This window comes from Mobula birostris, chromosome 21 (genome assembly GCF_030028105.1).
Source record: "Mobula birostris isolate sMobBir1 chromosome 21, sMobBir1.hap1, whole genome shotgun sequence".
Lineage (NCBI taxonomy): Eukaryota > Metazoa > Chordata > Chondrichthyes > Myliobatiformes > Myliobatidae > Mobula > Mobula birostris.
In genome coordinates this window covers 2,828,752-2,844,213 of record NC_092390.1, presented here as the reverse complement: position 1 = coordinate 2,844,213, position 15,462 = coordinate 2,828,752, and positions in this window count along the sequence as shown.

Below are 15,462 nucleotides of genomic sequence, written 5' to 3'. Positions count from 1 at the left end.
TCTTGGCTCAGATCAGCTCAGCGCCCAGAGCGGTCCAGCTCAGTGCCCAGAGTGATCCAGCCTCACACCCGGGCCAGTTGTGCAGGCATCGAATCTCCTCTCAGAAGGGCTCACTCCTTCTGCATTGATTCGGCAACACTCCATCTTGGCTCATCCCCTGACTTGCCTCTACATCGATCACCCAGCGATAATTTAACAGAAAAGGTGCTTTTAGTGATGTTTTAATCAAATTTCCTGGCTTTTTAACTACCATTTAGCTGTACCACACTTTCGGTGGCATCATCTTAAAGAGAAGTTGATATTATTAAAGAGAAGGTACTAGGGAAGCTGAAAGGTGTGAAGGCAGATGAGTCACCTGGACCAGATGGACTACACCCCAGAGTTCTGAAAGTTTTGGCTGAAGAGATTGTAGAGGCATTAGTAATGACCTTTCAAGAATCACTAGATTCTGGAATGGTTCCAGAGGACTGGAAAATTGCAAGTGTCACTCCATACTTTAAGAGGAAGGCAGGAGAAAGGAAATTATAGACCAATTAACCTGACTTCAGTGACTGGGAAGATATTGAAGTTCATTATTAATGTTGAAGTTTCGGACTACATGATAAAATAGGACATGGTTCTTTAAGGGAAAATCTTGCTTGACAAACCTGTTGGAATTCTTTGAGGAAATAACAGGCAGGATAGACAAAGGAGAGTCAGTGGATGTTGTTTACTTGGATTTTCAGAAGGCCTCTGACAAAGTGCCACTCATGGGGCTGCTTAACAAGCCCATGGTATGATGGGAACAGTACTAGCATGGATAGAGGATTGGCTAATTGGTAGGAGGCAAAGAGTGGGAATAAAGGGGGCCTTTCCTGACAGGCTGCCAGTGACTAGTGGTGTTCTACAGGGGTCTGTGTCGGGACCACTCCTTTTTATGTTATATGTCAATGATCTGGATGATATCAGCAGGCAAAGAGTGGGAATAAAGGGGACCTTCTCTGGTTGGCTGTCAGCGACTAGAGGTGTTCCACAGGGGTCTGTGTTGGGACCGATTCTTGTTACATTATATGTCAATGATTTGGATGACAGAATTGATGGCTTTGTGGCTAAGTTTGTGGACAATATAAAGATAGGTGGAGGGGCAGGTAGGGTTGAGGAAGCAGGTTGTCTGTAGTACGACAGATTAGGAGAAAGGGCAAGAAAGTGGCAAATGAAACACAGTGTTGGGAAGTGTATGGTCGTGAACTTTGGCACTGGTGAGGCCAAAGTTGGAGTATTATAAGCAGTTAGACATTTACTCTTATTTTTGAAATATTTCAGCCTCCTCTTTGGAACTCCTGTGGAGCCCGAGCATCTCTGAGGATAGAGATGTTCTTGCATCTTCTTCCTTTACTGTTAGCTGCTCAATTACCCATCATCATTCCCAAAGGTCACAGCCTCAGAATAGAAGGACATCCTTTTAGAACAGAGATGAGAAGGAATTTCTTTAGTCAGAGGGTGACAAAGCTGTGGAATTCACTGCCACAGTTTTTAGCACCTCATCAAAAAAAGGTAATCATTTTAAGAATTACTAACAAAATAAGTAACAAAGATCTGTCATAGTGACAAATTTCCATTACTAGATGTGGTTGTGGTTTTTTTAACGGTGGAGTAGATTTTTCTAAATGGTGGAGGAGTTTACAAAAATCTCTTGAAAAGAGAAGTTTTATTTAGAATAGGAGTATGCAATTTTCACAATCTATCTTGTGAGATTATTGCTCCTACTTATCTCTGTTCCTTTGCCATGTCCTTGCTTCTGTGTAAAGAAGATTATGATTTCAGAACGCAGCTGGCTGATGTGTGTCAAGACAATTTATTGTGGTTTTACATTTTTACTTCCTCTGCAGTAACCAGTCATGAAATGCATGAAGAACAGAGACTTAGGTTAGAATGATATGCAGAAGCATAATTATGCCATCTTTTCTTGTGGCCCAATATGAAGAGTCGTTTATGTCCAACATGTTGACACGTGCAGTCATAACAGCACTGAATAAGAGGGAACTGAAAAGAAACTCAACACTTAATATTGTTGGCTTCTGAACAATGGATCCCAGGTTGGCTTGGTGACAGAAGGCAGGAGGTGATGGTCAAAGTTCAAAGTGAATTTATTTTAAAGTGCCTTTACTACACTGAGATTCATTTTCTTCTGGGTAGTTACAGAAAAATATAGAAATACAATAGAATTTACAAAAAACTACACATAAACAATGTCTGACAAAAAACCTACTCTATGTGAAAATGAAGACAAATCATGCAAATAATAAAAAATATACGAGTTATAGAGCAATTGAAAGTAAGTCTATAGGTTGTAACACACACAAAATGCTGGAGGAACTCAGCAGGCCAGGTAGCTTCCAGAGAAAAGAGTAAACAGTCAACATTTTGGGCTAAAACCCTTCGGCAGGACTGGAGAAAAAAGCTGTGGGGTAGATTTACAAGGTGGAGAGAGGGGAGAGAGAAGCACCAGATGATAGGTGAAACCGGGAGGGGGGAGAGATGAAGTAAAGAGCTGGGAAGTTGATTGGTGAAAGAGACAGAAGGCCATGGGAAAAAGAAAAGGGGGGAGGAGCACCAGAGAAATGCGATGAGCAGGCAAGGAGATAAGGTGAGGGAGGGAAAAAGGGACAGGAAATGGAGAAGGTGGGGTGGGGGTTGGGGGTCATTACCGGTCTGTGCTGTATGGTCTGTGGTCTATAGTTTCTGGCCTAAGCTCTACAATCGGTGCTCTCTGATCTCTGGCACAAGCTCTACGGTCTGTGCCCTGCAGTCTGTGGTCTGTGGTATCTGGCCTAAGCTCTATGTTCTCTGGTCTACGGTCTCTGACCTAAGCTCTACGGACTGTGCTCTTCGGTTTGTGGTCTATATTCTCTGGCCTAAGCTCTACGGTCTGTACGCTATGGTCCGTGGTCTAAGGTCTCTGGCTGAAGATCTACGATCTGTGGTCTATAGTCTCTGACCAAAGCTCTATGGGCTATGCTGTACAATGTCTGGTCTGTGGTCTCTAGCCTAAGCTCCATGGTGCTCTGCGGTGTGTGCTCTATGGTCTCTGGCCTAAGCTCTACGGTCTGTGCTCTATGGTCTCTGGCCCAAGCTCTACGGTCTGTGCTCTATGGTCTCTGGCCTGAGCTCTATGGTCCATGCTCTATGGTGTTCTACAGTCTGTGGTCTATGGTCTTTGGCCTTAGCTCTATGGTCTGTGCTATAACTGTTTGAGAAATTGATGTTCATGACATCAGGTTGGAGGCTACTCAAACAGAATATAAGATGTTCCTCCAACCTGAGTGTGGCCTCATCAAGTCAAATCAAGTCGTCATGTCGCTTTTTATTGTCATTTTGACCATAAACTGTTGGTACAGTACACAGTAAAAACAAAACAATGTTCCTCCAGGACCCTGATGCTACATGAAACAACACAAAACTACATTAGACTAAGTGAGACACTAGACTACATAAGACAACACTAAAACTACACTAGACTACAGACCTACACGGGACTACATAAAGTGCACAAAACAGTGCAGGGCAGTACAATAAATAATAAACAAGACAATAGGCACAGTAGAGGATCCAGTTGAAGAGGGAGCTGATCAGGCCCAGTAGGCTCAGCTTTCCAATCCATTCTGAGGAATGATTGTGTTGAATGCTGAACTGAAGTCTATGAACAGCATTCGAGTGTACGTGTCTTTTTTGTCCAGGTGGGTTAGGGCCAGGTGGAGGGTGATGGTGATGGCGTCATCTGTTGAGCAGTTGGGACGATACGCGAACTGCAGGGGGTCCAGTGAGGGGGGCAGCAGGGTCTTGATGTGCGTCATGACAAGCCTCTTGAAACACTTCATGATGATGGATATGAGTGCAATGGGACGGTAGTCATTGAGGCAGGACACTGAAGACATCTTTGGCACGGAGACGATGGTGGTGTCCTTGAAGCACGTTGGAACGACAGTGCTACTCAGGAAGGTGTTCTCATCATGACAGTAGGGGAGGCCATGGATGGACATATTGGAATGGGAATGGGAAGTGGAATTAAAATGGGTGGCCACTGGGAGATCCTGCTTGTTCTGGCGGACGGAGTGTAGGTGCTCGGCAAAGTGGTCTCCCAATCTATGTCGGGTCTCACTGATATACAGGAGGCCATACTGGGAGCACCGGATACAATAACACCAACTCCCTCACTACCCCAACAGACTCACAGGTGAAGAGTCACCTCACCTGGAAGGACAGTTTGGGGCCTTGAATGGTAGTGAGGGAGGAGGTGTAGGGGCCCTGGATGTAAGATCATTTTGGAACGGAGCTGAGTGAAGTTACCTAAGCTGGTTGAGGAGCCTGACGTATGTAGGAACCTGGTGATGTGGGACCCAAGGCACAGTGAGAACATGAGCTGAACGCTGGGCTCCTTGATGATAGATGCTGATTTTTGTTGCACCACTCATTATAAATGTGCTCGACGGTGAGGAGAGCCTTGTCTGTGATGGTCTGGCCTGTAACCATCACTTTCTATGGACATCGGAGTTTCCATCCCAGGCCACGATGCAACCAGATGGGATACCCTCCACTGTGCATCTATAGAAGTTTGTAAGACTGGTAGCCTGTGACTGGTGCAAAGACTGGTGCTGGGATTTCTAGTGTCAGTTTGTTACATTAACAATATGGATGCAGAATTATGAGTAAGTTCACCAGTGATGCATTTTGAGAGGGTGAGTGGGTTATTGAAGCCAGGATGTACGATACGGTGGTAATACTCTGAGGAATATCAATGAAAAGAGAAACCTTAGTGAACAAATCCAAAGATACTAAAAGTGGAAACACAGCTTGGCAAGTTCAAATTCCAAAGTAAATTTATTATCGAAGTACATATATGTCACATGAGATTCATTTTCTTGCAGGCATTCATAAGAAACACAATTGAATCAATGAAAGACCCAATAGGACGGAAAACAATGTACAAAAGACAACAATCTGTGCAAATACAAAAAAAGAAAAGGTGAAATATTACCACTAATAATAATAAATATCGAGAACATGAGATGAAGAGTCCTTGAAAATAAGTCCATAGGTTGTGGGAACAGTTCAGTGATGGGGTGAGTGAAGTTGAGTAAAGTTCTGGTTCAAGTAGCTGATAATTGAGGTGTAATAATTGTTCCTGAACTTGGTGGTGTGTCACCTGAGGCTCCTGTACATCCTTCGTGATGGCAGCAGTGAGAAGACAGCATGCCCTGGATGGTGGTTTCCCTGATGATGGATGCTGCTTTCCTGCAACAGTGTTTCATGTGGATGTGCTCAATTGTGTGTGTTTACCTGTGTTTGACTAGGCCGTAGCCATTAAGAAAGCATTGATGCCAAGGTCTTGGAGCTTATTGATGAGTTCTAAAGGGATGACAGTATTGAATGATGAGCTGCAGTCAATGAGGAGCATCCAGATGTTTGCATCTTTACTGTCCAGATGCTCCAGGGTTGAAGAGCTGATGAAATGACATCTACTGTTCACCTGTTGTGACAGTGGGCAAATTGGAGCCGATCCAAGTCACTTCTCAGGTACGAGTTGATATATTTCATCACCAACCTCTCAAAGCATTTCATCACAGTGCTACTGAACAAAAGTCCTTGAGGGAGGTTTCCACGTTCCTCTTAGGCATCGGTGTAATTGAACCCTACTTCAAGCAGGAGGGTAGCAGAGCTGATCATTGCAGGTACTCAATCCTCAGCCAGGTGTCCTGTCTAGATCGGATGATTTCTGTGGTTCGCTCTCCCTAACGGATGCTCTCGTGTTGGCCTCGGAGACTGAAACCATAGGGTCTTTGGGGGCTGTGAGTTTGTCAAGCTGCCTCGATGATTTGATGGTCAAAATGAGGATAAGACCCACTGTGCTCATCTGGGAGTGGAGCTTGTTGTCGCTTGCTGCTTGGTTTTACTTTGGGGCATTTAAGCCCTGCCACAGCCGTTGAGCTTCAAGTTTGGTTTGGAATTGCCACCTCGCCCATGAGAAAGCTTTCTGATGATCGTAACTGGATCTCTTGTATTTTACTTGGTCACCAGACCTGAATACCCCTGATTTGGTCCTCAGCAGATTGCCTATCTCATAGTTCATCAGGGGCTTCTGGTTGGGGACAACTCTAAATGATTTAGTGGGGACACACTCATCTACGACTGTTTTTATAAAGTCATTTACAACCATGGTATATTTGTTCAGGTCCTCTGTTCCCACCTCTTTGTTGTCCTTTCTTCTGCAGTCTTGCTCTTTAGCCTCTGACTGTATGAAGTGAAATGAAATCTCTTTATTATCATTGCATAGTACAATTTGTCATGCACCGATACAGCAAAAATGAGTTTGCAACTCTCGTATTCAAATACAATAACAAATAAAATAAATAAACAATAAATAAAATCAAGTAACCAGCCAGTACAAGCAATGTCCAGCAGTACAAATGCACAACTCAGATGCATGACAGCCATAAAACCAGTATTAAAGTAGCAATATATCAAATTTATGGATGATATTTGATCGATTGGTTCAGAGCAATTATAGCCCTGGGGAAAAATGCAGGTAGAAGGAGGACAGTCAGATAGTCAGGTTTCCCAAAATGTGGTATAGGGATTGAATGGTCGAAAATCCTTACTGTGGTCGAGTGTGTTGGGACCCCTGGTGCTACAGGTGATATGTTGATGATAATTGTCCAGAGATTTCTTCAAACAAGCCTGACTGAATCCCTGGCAATGATTTGAAAGACAACAGATTACGCTGTTTCTTGTTTGCTGATGGTGGCACTCAGTACTGTGCATGCCTGCTTTTCATCAGCCTTTGGCGGTGTGGTCAGGATCACAAAGAAGAACTCTTCTTGGTGAGTAGAATGGTCGGCATTTAATTGGTAGATGTTCCAGTTCAGGGGAACAAAAGTGCAAGAAGATCACTATGTCTGAGCACACAAAGAATTTATCATGAAACACAGACATCCACCTTTTGCCCCTTCTCCAAATCAGCAGACCGGTGTGGTCCATTTGGTGTGTTGAGAAACTCTCAGGTCTGATCCTGACTTTATATCACCACATCACCGTGGAACACAGAACACGGAAACACGACACAGCAATCTTGCCCTGAGGTCCTCAACTTGTTTTCCAGTGACTGTACGCTTGCAGAAGAGGTTACTGTGTTTCACCAGCGCCAACTTCATCATAAGTTGATTAAGAAGGTACAGAGGATACTAATCTTCATTTCCTTCCCCCATTCTCTCCCCTATTACAGGAGCCTCAGGACTCACACCACCAGGTTCAAGAACAGTTACTCTCCTACAACCGTTAGGCTCTTGAACAAAAGGGTTAACTACACTCACTTGCCCATCCATTGAGATGTTCACTGTCCAAAATGTTGACTGTGTACTCTTTTCTCTCGATGCCGCCTGGCTGCTGAGTTCCTCCAGCACTCTGTGTGTGTTGCTCTGGATTTCCAGCATCTGCAGACTTTCTGGTGTTTGTCACCTATCACCTGTCAGCTTCTCCTTTTCCCCTCTCCTCACCCTACAGAGTCAGAGGGTCATGGACACTATAGGAAAAAAACAGGCCCTTCGACCATCTAGTCCTTGCTGAACCATTAATCTGCCTAGTCCCATCAACCTGCATCCAGACCATAGTCTTCTGTACCCACCCCCACCCCATCTATGAACCTGTCCAATTTTCTCTTAGATGGTGAATTCAAACCCACAAACTCCTTTTCCACTGGTGGCTCATTCCACACTCTGAATGAAGAAATTTCCCCTCTTGCCCCTCTTAAAGATTTCACCTTTCACCCTTAACCCATGACCTCTACGATAAATCAGCCATGATGGAATGGCGAAGAAGGGATACTATTACAGCTACGGAAAGGGTGGGTAATGTAGCAGGATCCTCTTTTGAGTCAGTATGGGTAGAAGTCAGGAACAGGAAGGGAGCAGTTACTCTATTGGGAGTATTCTATAGGCCCCCTAGTAGCAGCAGAGACACCGAGGAGCAGATTGGGAGGCAGATTTTGGAAAGATGCAAAAGTAACATGGTTGTTATCATGGGTGACTTTAACTTCCCTAATATTGATTGGCACTTGATTAGTTCTGAGGGTTTGGACTGGGCAGAGTTTGTTAAGTATGTCCAGGACAGATTCCTGTCACAGTATGTTGACAGGCCGACTAGGGGGAATGCCATACTAGACCTAGTATTAGGTAATGAACCGGGTCAGGTCACAGATCTCTCAGTGGGTGAGCATCTGGGGGACAGTGACCACCGCTCCCTGACCTTCAGCATTATCATGGAAAAGGATAGAATCAGAGAGGACAGGAAAATTTTTCATTGGGGAAGGGCAAATTATGAGGCTATAAGGCTAGAACTTGCGAGTATGAATTAGGATGATGTTTTTGCAGGGAAGTGTAGTAGTCGGACATGTGTATGGACATGTAGTCGATGTTTAGGGATCTCTTGCAGGATGTTAGGGATAAATTTGTCCTGGTGAGGAAGGTAAAGAATAGTAGGGTGAAGGAACCATGGGTGACAAGTGAGGTGGAAAATCTAGTCAGGTGGAAGAAGGCAGCATACATGAGGTTTAGGAAGCAAGGATCAGATGGGTCTATTGAGGAATATAGGGTAGCAAGAAAGAAGCTTAAGAAGGGGCTGAGGAGAGCAAGAAGGGGGAATGAGAAGGCCCTGGTGAGTAGGGTAAAGGAAAATCTCAAGGCATTCTTCAATTATGTGAAGAACAAAAGGATGACAGGAGTGAAGAAGGACGATTAGAGATAAAGGTGGGAAGATGTGCTTGGAGGCTGTGGAAGTGAGCGAGGTCCTCAATGAATACTTCTGTTCGGTATTCACCAATGAGCGGGAACTTGATGATGGTGAGGACAATATGAGTGAGGTTGATGTTCTGGAGCATGTTGATATTAAGGGAGAGAAGGTGTTGGAGTTGTTAAAATACATTAGGATGGATAAGTCCCCGGGGCCTGACGGAATCTTCCCCAGGCTGCTCCATGAGGCGAGGGAAGAGATTGCTGAGCCTCTGGCTAGGATCTTTATGTCCTCGTTGTCCACGGGGATGGTACCAGAGGATTGGAGGGAGGTGAATGTTGTCCCTTTGTTCAAAAACGGTAGTAGGGATAGTCCAGGTAATTATAGACCAATGAGCCTTACGTCTGTGGTGGGAAAGCTGTTGGAAAAGATTCTTAGAAATAGGATCTGTGGGCATTTAGAGAATCATGGTCTGATCAGTGACAGTCAGCATGGCTTTGTGAAGGGCAGATCGTGTCTAACAAGCCTGATAGAGTTCTTTGAGGAGGTGACCAGGCATATAGATGAAGGTAGTGCAATGGATGTGATCTACATGAATTTTAGTAAGGCATTTGACAAGGTTCCACACGGTAGGCTTATTCAGAAAGTCAGAAGGCATGGGATCCAGGGAAGTTTGGCCAGGTGGATTCAGAATTGGCTTGCATGCAGAAGGCAGAGAGGGTTGTGACTAGTGGTGTCCCACAAGGATCGGTTCTGGGACCTCTACTTTTCGTGATTTTTATTAACGACCTGGATGTGGGGGGTAGAAGGGTGGGTTGGCAAGTTTGCAAACGAAGCAAAGGTTGGTGGTGTTGTGGATAGTGTAGAGGATTGTCGAAGATTGCAGAGAGACATTGATAAGATGCAGAAGTGGGCTGAGAAGTGGCAGATGGAGTTCAACCTGGAGATGTGTGAGGTGGTACACTTTGGAAGGACAAACTCCAAGGCAGAGTACAAAGTAAATGACAGGATACTTGGAAGTGTGGAGGAGCAGAGGGATCTGGGGGTACATGTCCACAGATCCCTGGAAGTTGCCTCACAGGTAGATAGGGTAGTTAAGAAAGCTTATGGAGTGTTAGCTTTCATAAGTTGAGGGGTAGAGTTTAAGAGTAGCAGGGTAATGATGCAGCTCTATAAAACTCTGGTTAGGCCACGCTTGGAGTTCTGTGTCCAGTTCTGGTTGCCACACTATAGGAAGGATGTGGAAGCATCGGAAAGGGTACAGAGGAGATTTACCAGGATGCTGCCTGGTTTAGAGAGTATGCATCATGATCAGAGATTAAGGGAGCTAGGGCTTTACTCTCTGGAGAGAAGGAGGATGAGAGGAGACATGATAGAGGTATACAAGATGTTAAGAGGAATAGATAGAGTGGACAGCCAGGGCACCGCTGCTCAATACAAGAGGACATGGCTTTAAGGTAAGGGGTGGGAAGTTCAAGGGGGATATTAGAGGAAGGTTTTTTACTCAGAGAGTGGTTGGTGCGTGGAATGCACTGCCTGAGTCAGTGGTGGAGGCAGATACACTAGTGAAATTTAAGAGACTACTGGACAGGTATATGGAAGAATTTAAGGTGGGGGGGTTATATGGGAGGCAGGGTTTAAGGGTCAGCACAATATTGTGGGCTGAAGGGCCTGTACTGTGCTGTACTGTTCTATGTTCTATGTTCCAAGAGTTGATGGACCGAATAGCCTAATTCTTATCGTCCTAACCCATGACTTCTAGTTCTAGTCTCATCCAACCTCAGTGGAAAAAGCCTGCTTGCACTTACCCTATCATACTACTCTTAATTTTGTATACCTTTATCAAATCTCCTCTCAATCTTCTATGCTGTAAGGAGTAAAGTCCAAACCTATTGAACCTTTACCTATAAATAACTCAGGTCAAGTCCCGGCAACATCCTTGTAAATTTCCTCTTTATTCTTCCAAGAGGTCAGGTGGCAGGACTCTTGGTGGGGGAGCATTTTGGTGAGAGTGACCACAACTCCCTTAGCTTCAGCATAGCTATGGAAGAGGATAAAAACAGACAAAATGGGAAAGTGCTTAACTGGGGAAGGGCTAACTATGAAGGGATGAGGCAGAAACTAGCGAGAGTAAATTGGAAACAGATGTTCAAGGGTGAAAGCATAGAAGTAATGTGGAGGAAGTTTAGGGATCACGTGCTGGTTCAGGATAGGTTTGTCCCACTGAGACAAAGAAAAAATGGTCGGAAAAGGGAACAGTGGCTGACGAAACATGTGAGGCAACTCGTCAAGAGGAAGGAGGAAGCATATGTTAGATATAAGAAGCAGGAGGGGCTCATGAGAAATATAGGGTAGCCAGTAAGGAGCTTAAGAAGTGATCTAGGAAAGCTCGAGGGGGGCATGAGAAGGCATTGGCATGTAGGATTAAGGAGAACTCCAAGGCGTTCTATGCGTATGTGAAGAACAGAAGGATGCCAAGAGTGAAGGTGGAGCCGCTAAAGGATAAAGAGGGCAACATGTGCCTGGAGGCAGAGGAGGTTGGGGAGGTCCTAAATGAATACTTTGCTTCAGTATTCACAAGTGAAAAGGACCTTAATCAGGGTGAGGTCAAAATAGAACAGGCCTGTGTGCTGGACAATGTGGAGATTAAGGAAGAAGGAGTGTTGGATCTTCTTAAAAGCATCAAGATTGATAAGCCTCCAGGGCCGGACATGATATACCCCAGGTTGCTCTGGGAAGTGAGAGAAGAGATTGCTGGAGCAGTAGCTATGATCTTTGAATCCTCTTTGGCTGCAGGAGAGGGCCAGAGGATTGGAGAATGGCAAATGTAGTTCTCTTGTTTAAAAAAAGGTAATAGGGAGAATCCTGGGGACTATAGACCAGTAAGTCTTACATCGGTGGACTGTAAACTATTGGAAAGGATTCTTAAGAATAGGATCTACTAGCATTTGGAGAAGTACAGTCTACTCAAAGATAATCAACATGGCTTTGTGAAGGGAAGGTCGTGCCTCATGAGCCTAACTGGGTTTTTTGAAGAGGTAACAAAAGAAATTGATGAGGGTAAGGTGGTAGATGTGGTCTACATGGATTTTAGCAAGGCATTTGACAAGGTCCCCCACGAGAGACTCATCCAGAAAGTCATGAGACATGGGATCAGTGGAGCCTTGGCTGTTTGGATAAAAGATTGGCTTAAAGGAAGAAAGCAGAGGGTAGTAGTGGAAGGAAAGTATTCTGCTTGGAGGTCGGTGACTAGTGGAGTGCCGCAAGGATCTGCCCTGGGACCCCTGCTCTTTGTGATTTTTATAAATGACCTGAATGAAGAGGCGGAAGGATGGGTGAGTAAGTTTGCAGATGACACGAAGATTGGAGGAGTTGTGGATGGAGCTGTAGGTTGTAGAAGGTTACAAGAGGATATAGACAGGATGCAGAGTTTGGCAGAAAAGTGGCAGATGGAGTTCAATCCAGATAAGTGTGAGGTGATGCATTTTGGAAGGACAAACCAGAAGGCTGAGTACAGGGTTAATGGTCGGTTACTTAAGAGTGTGGATGAACAGAGGGACCTTGTTGTTCAAATCCATACATCCCTCAAGGTCGCTGCACAGGTTGATAGGATAGTTACGAAGGCCTATGGGATGCTAGGCTTCATTAATAGGGGGATTGAGTTCAAGAGTCAAGAGGTCATGTTGCAATCTACAAATCTCTGGTGAGACCATACTTGGAGAGTATTGTGTTCAGTTCTGGTCACCTCATTATAGGAGGAATGTGGAAGCTATGGAGAGGATGCAGAGGAGATTTACCAGGATGTTGCCTGGATTGGAAAACAATTCTTATGAGGCAAGGTTAGCAGAGCTGGGACTTTTCTCTTTGGAGCGCAGGAGGATGAGAGGGGACTTGATAGAGGTCTACAGGATTATGAGAGGCATAGATAGGGTGGATAGCCAGTACCTGTTTCCCAGGGCACGAATAGCAAACACCAGAGGGCATATGTACAAAATTAAGCGAGGGAAGTTTAGGGGAGACATCAGGGGTAAGTTTCTTTACCAGTTGTGGGTGCCTGGAATGACTTGCTAGGGATGGTGGTGGAGACTAAAACATTAGGGGTATTTAAGAGCCTCTTGGACAGGCACATGGATGAAAGAAAAATAGAGGGTTATGGGGTAGTGTGGGTTTAGTACTTTTTTTTAGGAATATAGGGGTCAGCACAACATTGAGGGCGGAACTGTATTCTAGTGTCTAGTGTCTTATTAACAACTTTCCTGTAGGTAGGTCTTCACCCAAAACTGCACACAGTACTCCAGATCAGACCTCATCAACCTCTTATACAACTTCAACATAATATCCCAACTCCGGTACTCAGTACTTTGATTAATGAAGGTCAACATGCCAAAAGCTTTCTTCAGGACTCTATACACCTGTGACACTACTTTCAAAGAATTATGGATGTGTATTCCCAGATCCCTGTTCTACTGCACTGCTCAGTGCCCTACCACTCACTATGTAAGTTCTACCATGGTTTGTGCTCTGAAAGTGCAACACCTCACGCTGGCCTTGGACTTAGCTCCACCTACCTGCCTTTTCTCCATCATCCTTCATTCCCCTACTATGCCAAAATTGATCTAACTGTGCATTAAATATATTGAATGAGGTAGCCTCTACTGCTTCCCTGGGAAGATAATTCCACAGTTTCTCAGAAGCAGTTTCTCACCATCACCATCCTGAACCTATTCCTCCAAATTTTGAGTCTCTGTCCCATAGTTTTAGTCTCACTTTCCAATGGAAACAACTTTCCTGCCTCTATCTTATCTAACCCTTTCATAATTTTATATGTTTCTATAAGACCTCCTCTCATTCATCTGAATTCCTGCGAGTACAGTCCTGGTGACTCAATCTCTCCTCATAGTCTAACCCCCTCATCTCTGGAATCAGCTTAGTGAACCTCCTCTGCACTGCCTCCAAAGCCAGTATGTTTATTCTGGAGTGAGGAGACCAGAACTGCACACAGTACTCCAGGTGCGGCCTCACCAGTACCCTGCACAATTGCAGCATAATCTCTCTGCTCTTAAATTCAACCCCCCTAGCAATGAATGTGAACATTCTATTTGAAATCTGTCTAATCTCATTGAAACCTTTCGAATGTTGAAAGACCAGACAGAGTAGATGTGGAGAGGATATTTCCCATGGTGGGGGAGTCTAGGACAAGAGGGCCTCAGGACAGAGGGGTGTCCATTCAAAACAGAGATGCAGAGAAATTTCTTTAACCAGAGGGTGGTGAATTTGTGGGATTTGTTGGGCCAAATGGCCTAAATCTGCTCCTATGGTTTATTGTCTTAAATCCCAATCAGGGTGTGAACCCATGCATGGGTACAGTTATAACATCAAGTCTATGCCTAAGGGTATGCCAACTCACCATTTCCAAAAAGGGAGTGCCTTGCTGTTTCCCCTTCATCTTTAACTTGTTAATTTTCTATCAACAACCCCCTGTGGGTTTCCATCAGTTAGAAGCTGGACTAACCGTGTCAATGATATGATAACAAGAACAAGTTAGCTGCTGAGGCAAGTGACTCAGTTCAAAACTTTTCACCATTCACAAGGCACATGTGCAGAATTTGATGGAGGTGCACATTGCACAGTTCAGGTTTGTAAGTAAGTTGCGTTCGTGCTATGTTGGCATTGGAAGAGTGGTGGCGCCTGAGAGCTGTCCCCTGCACATCCTTGGATTGTGTTGGTTGTTGACGCAAAACAGCACATTTCACTGTACGTTTGGAAGTAACAATGTAAATGTCACCAATATTGCTAATCTTTAATGAATGCACATCAAAGAACACCTGAGAACTAGAACAGTTTTCGAGGGACAGGGGAACCACTGGAATGACACTTCCACCACACCCACTTCCACTTCACTGCAGCACTGGTCTTTTAGCTTGTCCTAGTAATGTGTTTCATTGCAGTACCTCCTATCAGTGATCTTTAACAAATGGGGCCGGCACCGTGCTACATCCCTTTCACGATACACTCTGTACATTCCTAAAATCTGGTACTGACTCTGCCACGGCTCTGTTAGAATCATTTTCATCGGGCGGATGACAATGGCTGAAGAAACAGACCTACTGCGGCTCCTGTGATTAGGTGGGATTTCTCCGGGTGCTCGGGTCCGGCTTTTCCCCACATCCCAAACTCTGACGGGTTAAGGTTAGTCAGAAACATAGTGACACCTACGGGGTGATCTCAGCACCATGCTGGCTGATTTGATTTGACATGAACAATGCATCTCACTGTAGGTTTTGATGTACATGTCACAAAGGAAGCTAATCTTTTAAGAATCTCAACCTTTTAAACAACAATGAGGATTAATATTAATTCCTGAACTTTTCAAAACACAGCCACTGTCCCATGAATAAATAAAGAGCCGTCATTTTCACACACCCAATTTTATTGATTATTATTATTTTTTAAAATGGAAAAAATTAGTGAGCTTGGTTCAGTTTTATCTTAATTTTTTAATTTCTCTGCTGCATATATAATTTCTCGTTCAGGTAAGGTTGTGAGATTGCACAGGGGGACGGTGAGCATAAAGTCAAAAGATGAAAAGACACACAACCCAATTATTGCCATTTCAGGAAAATATTTTGTACAATAATAAGAACAAAACCCAAGAAACAGAGGCAGGCGTAAGATTGAGTCTGCTCCCCCCCATTCAATCAA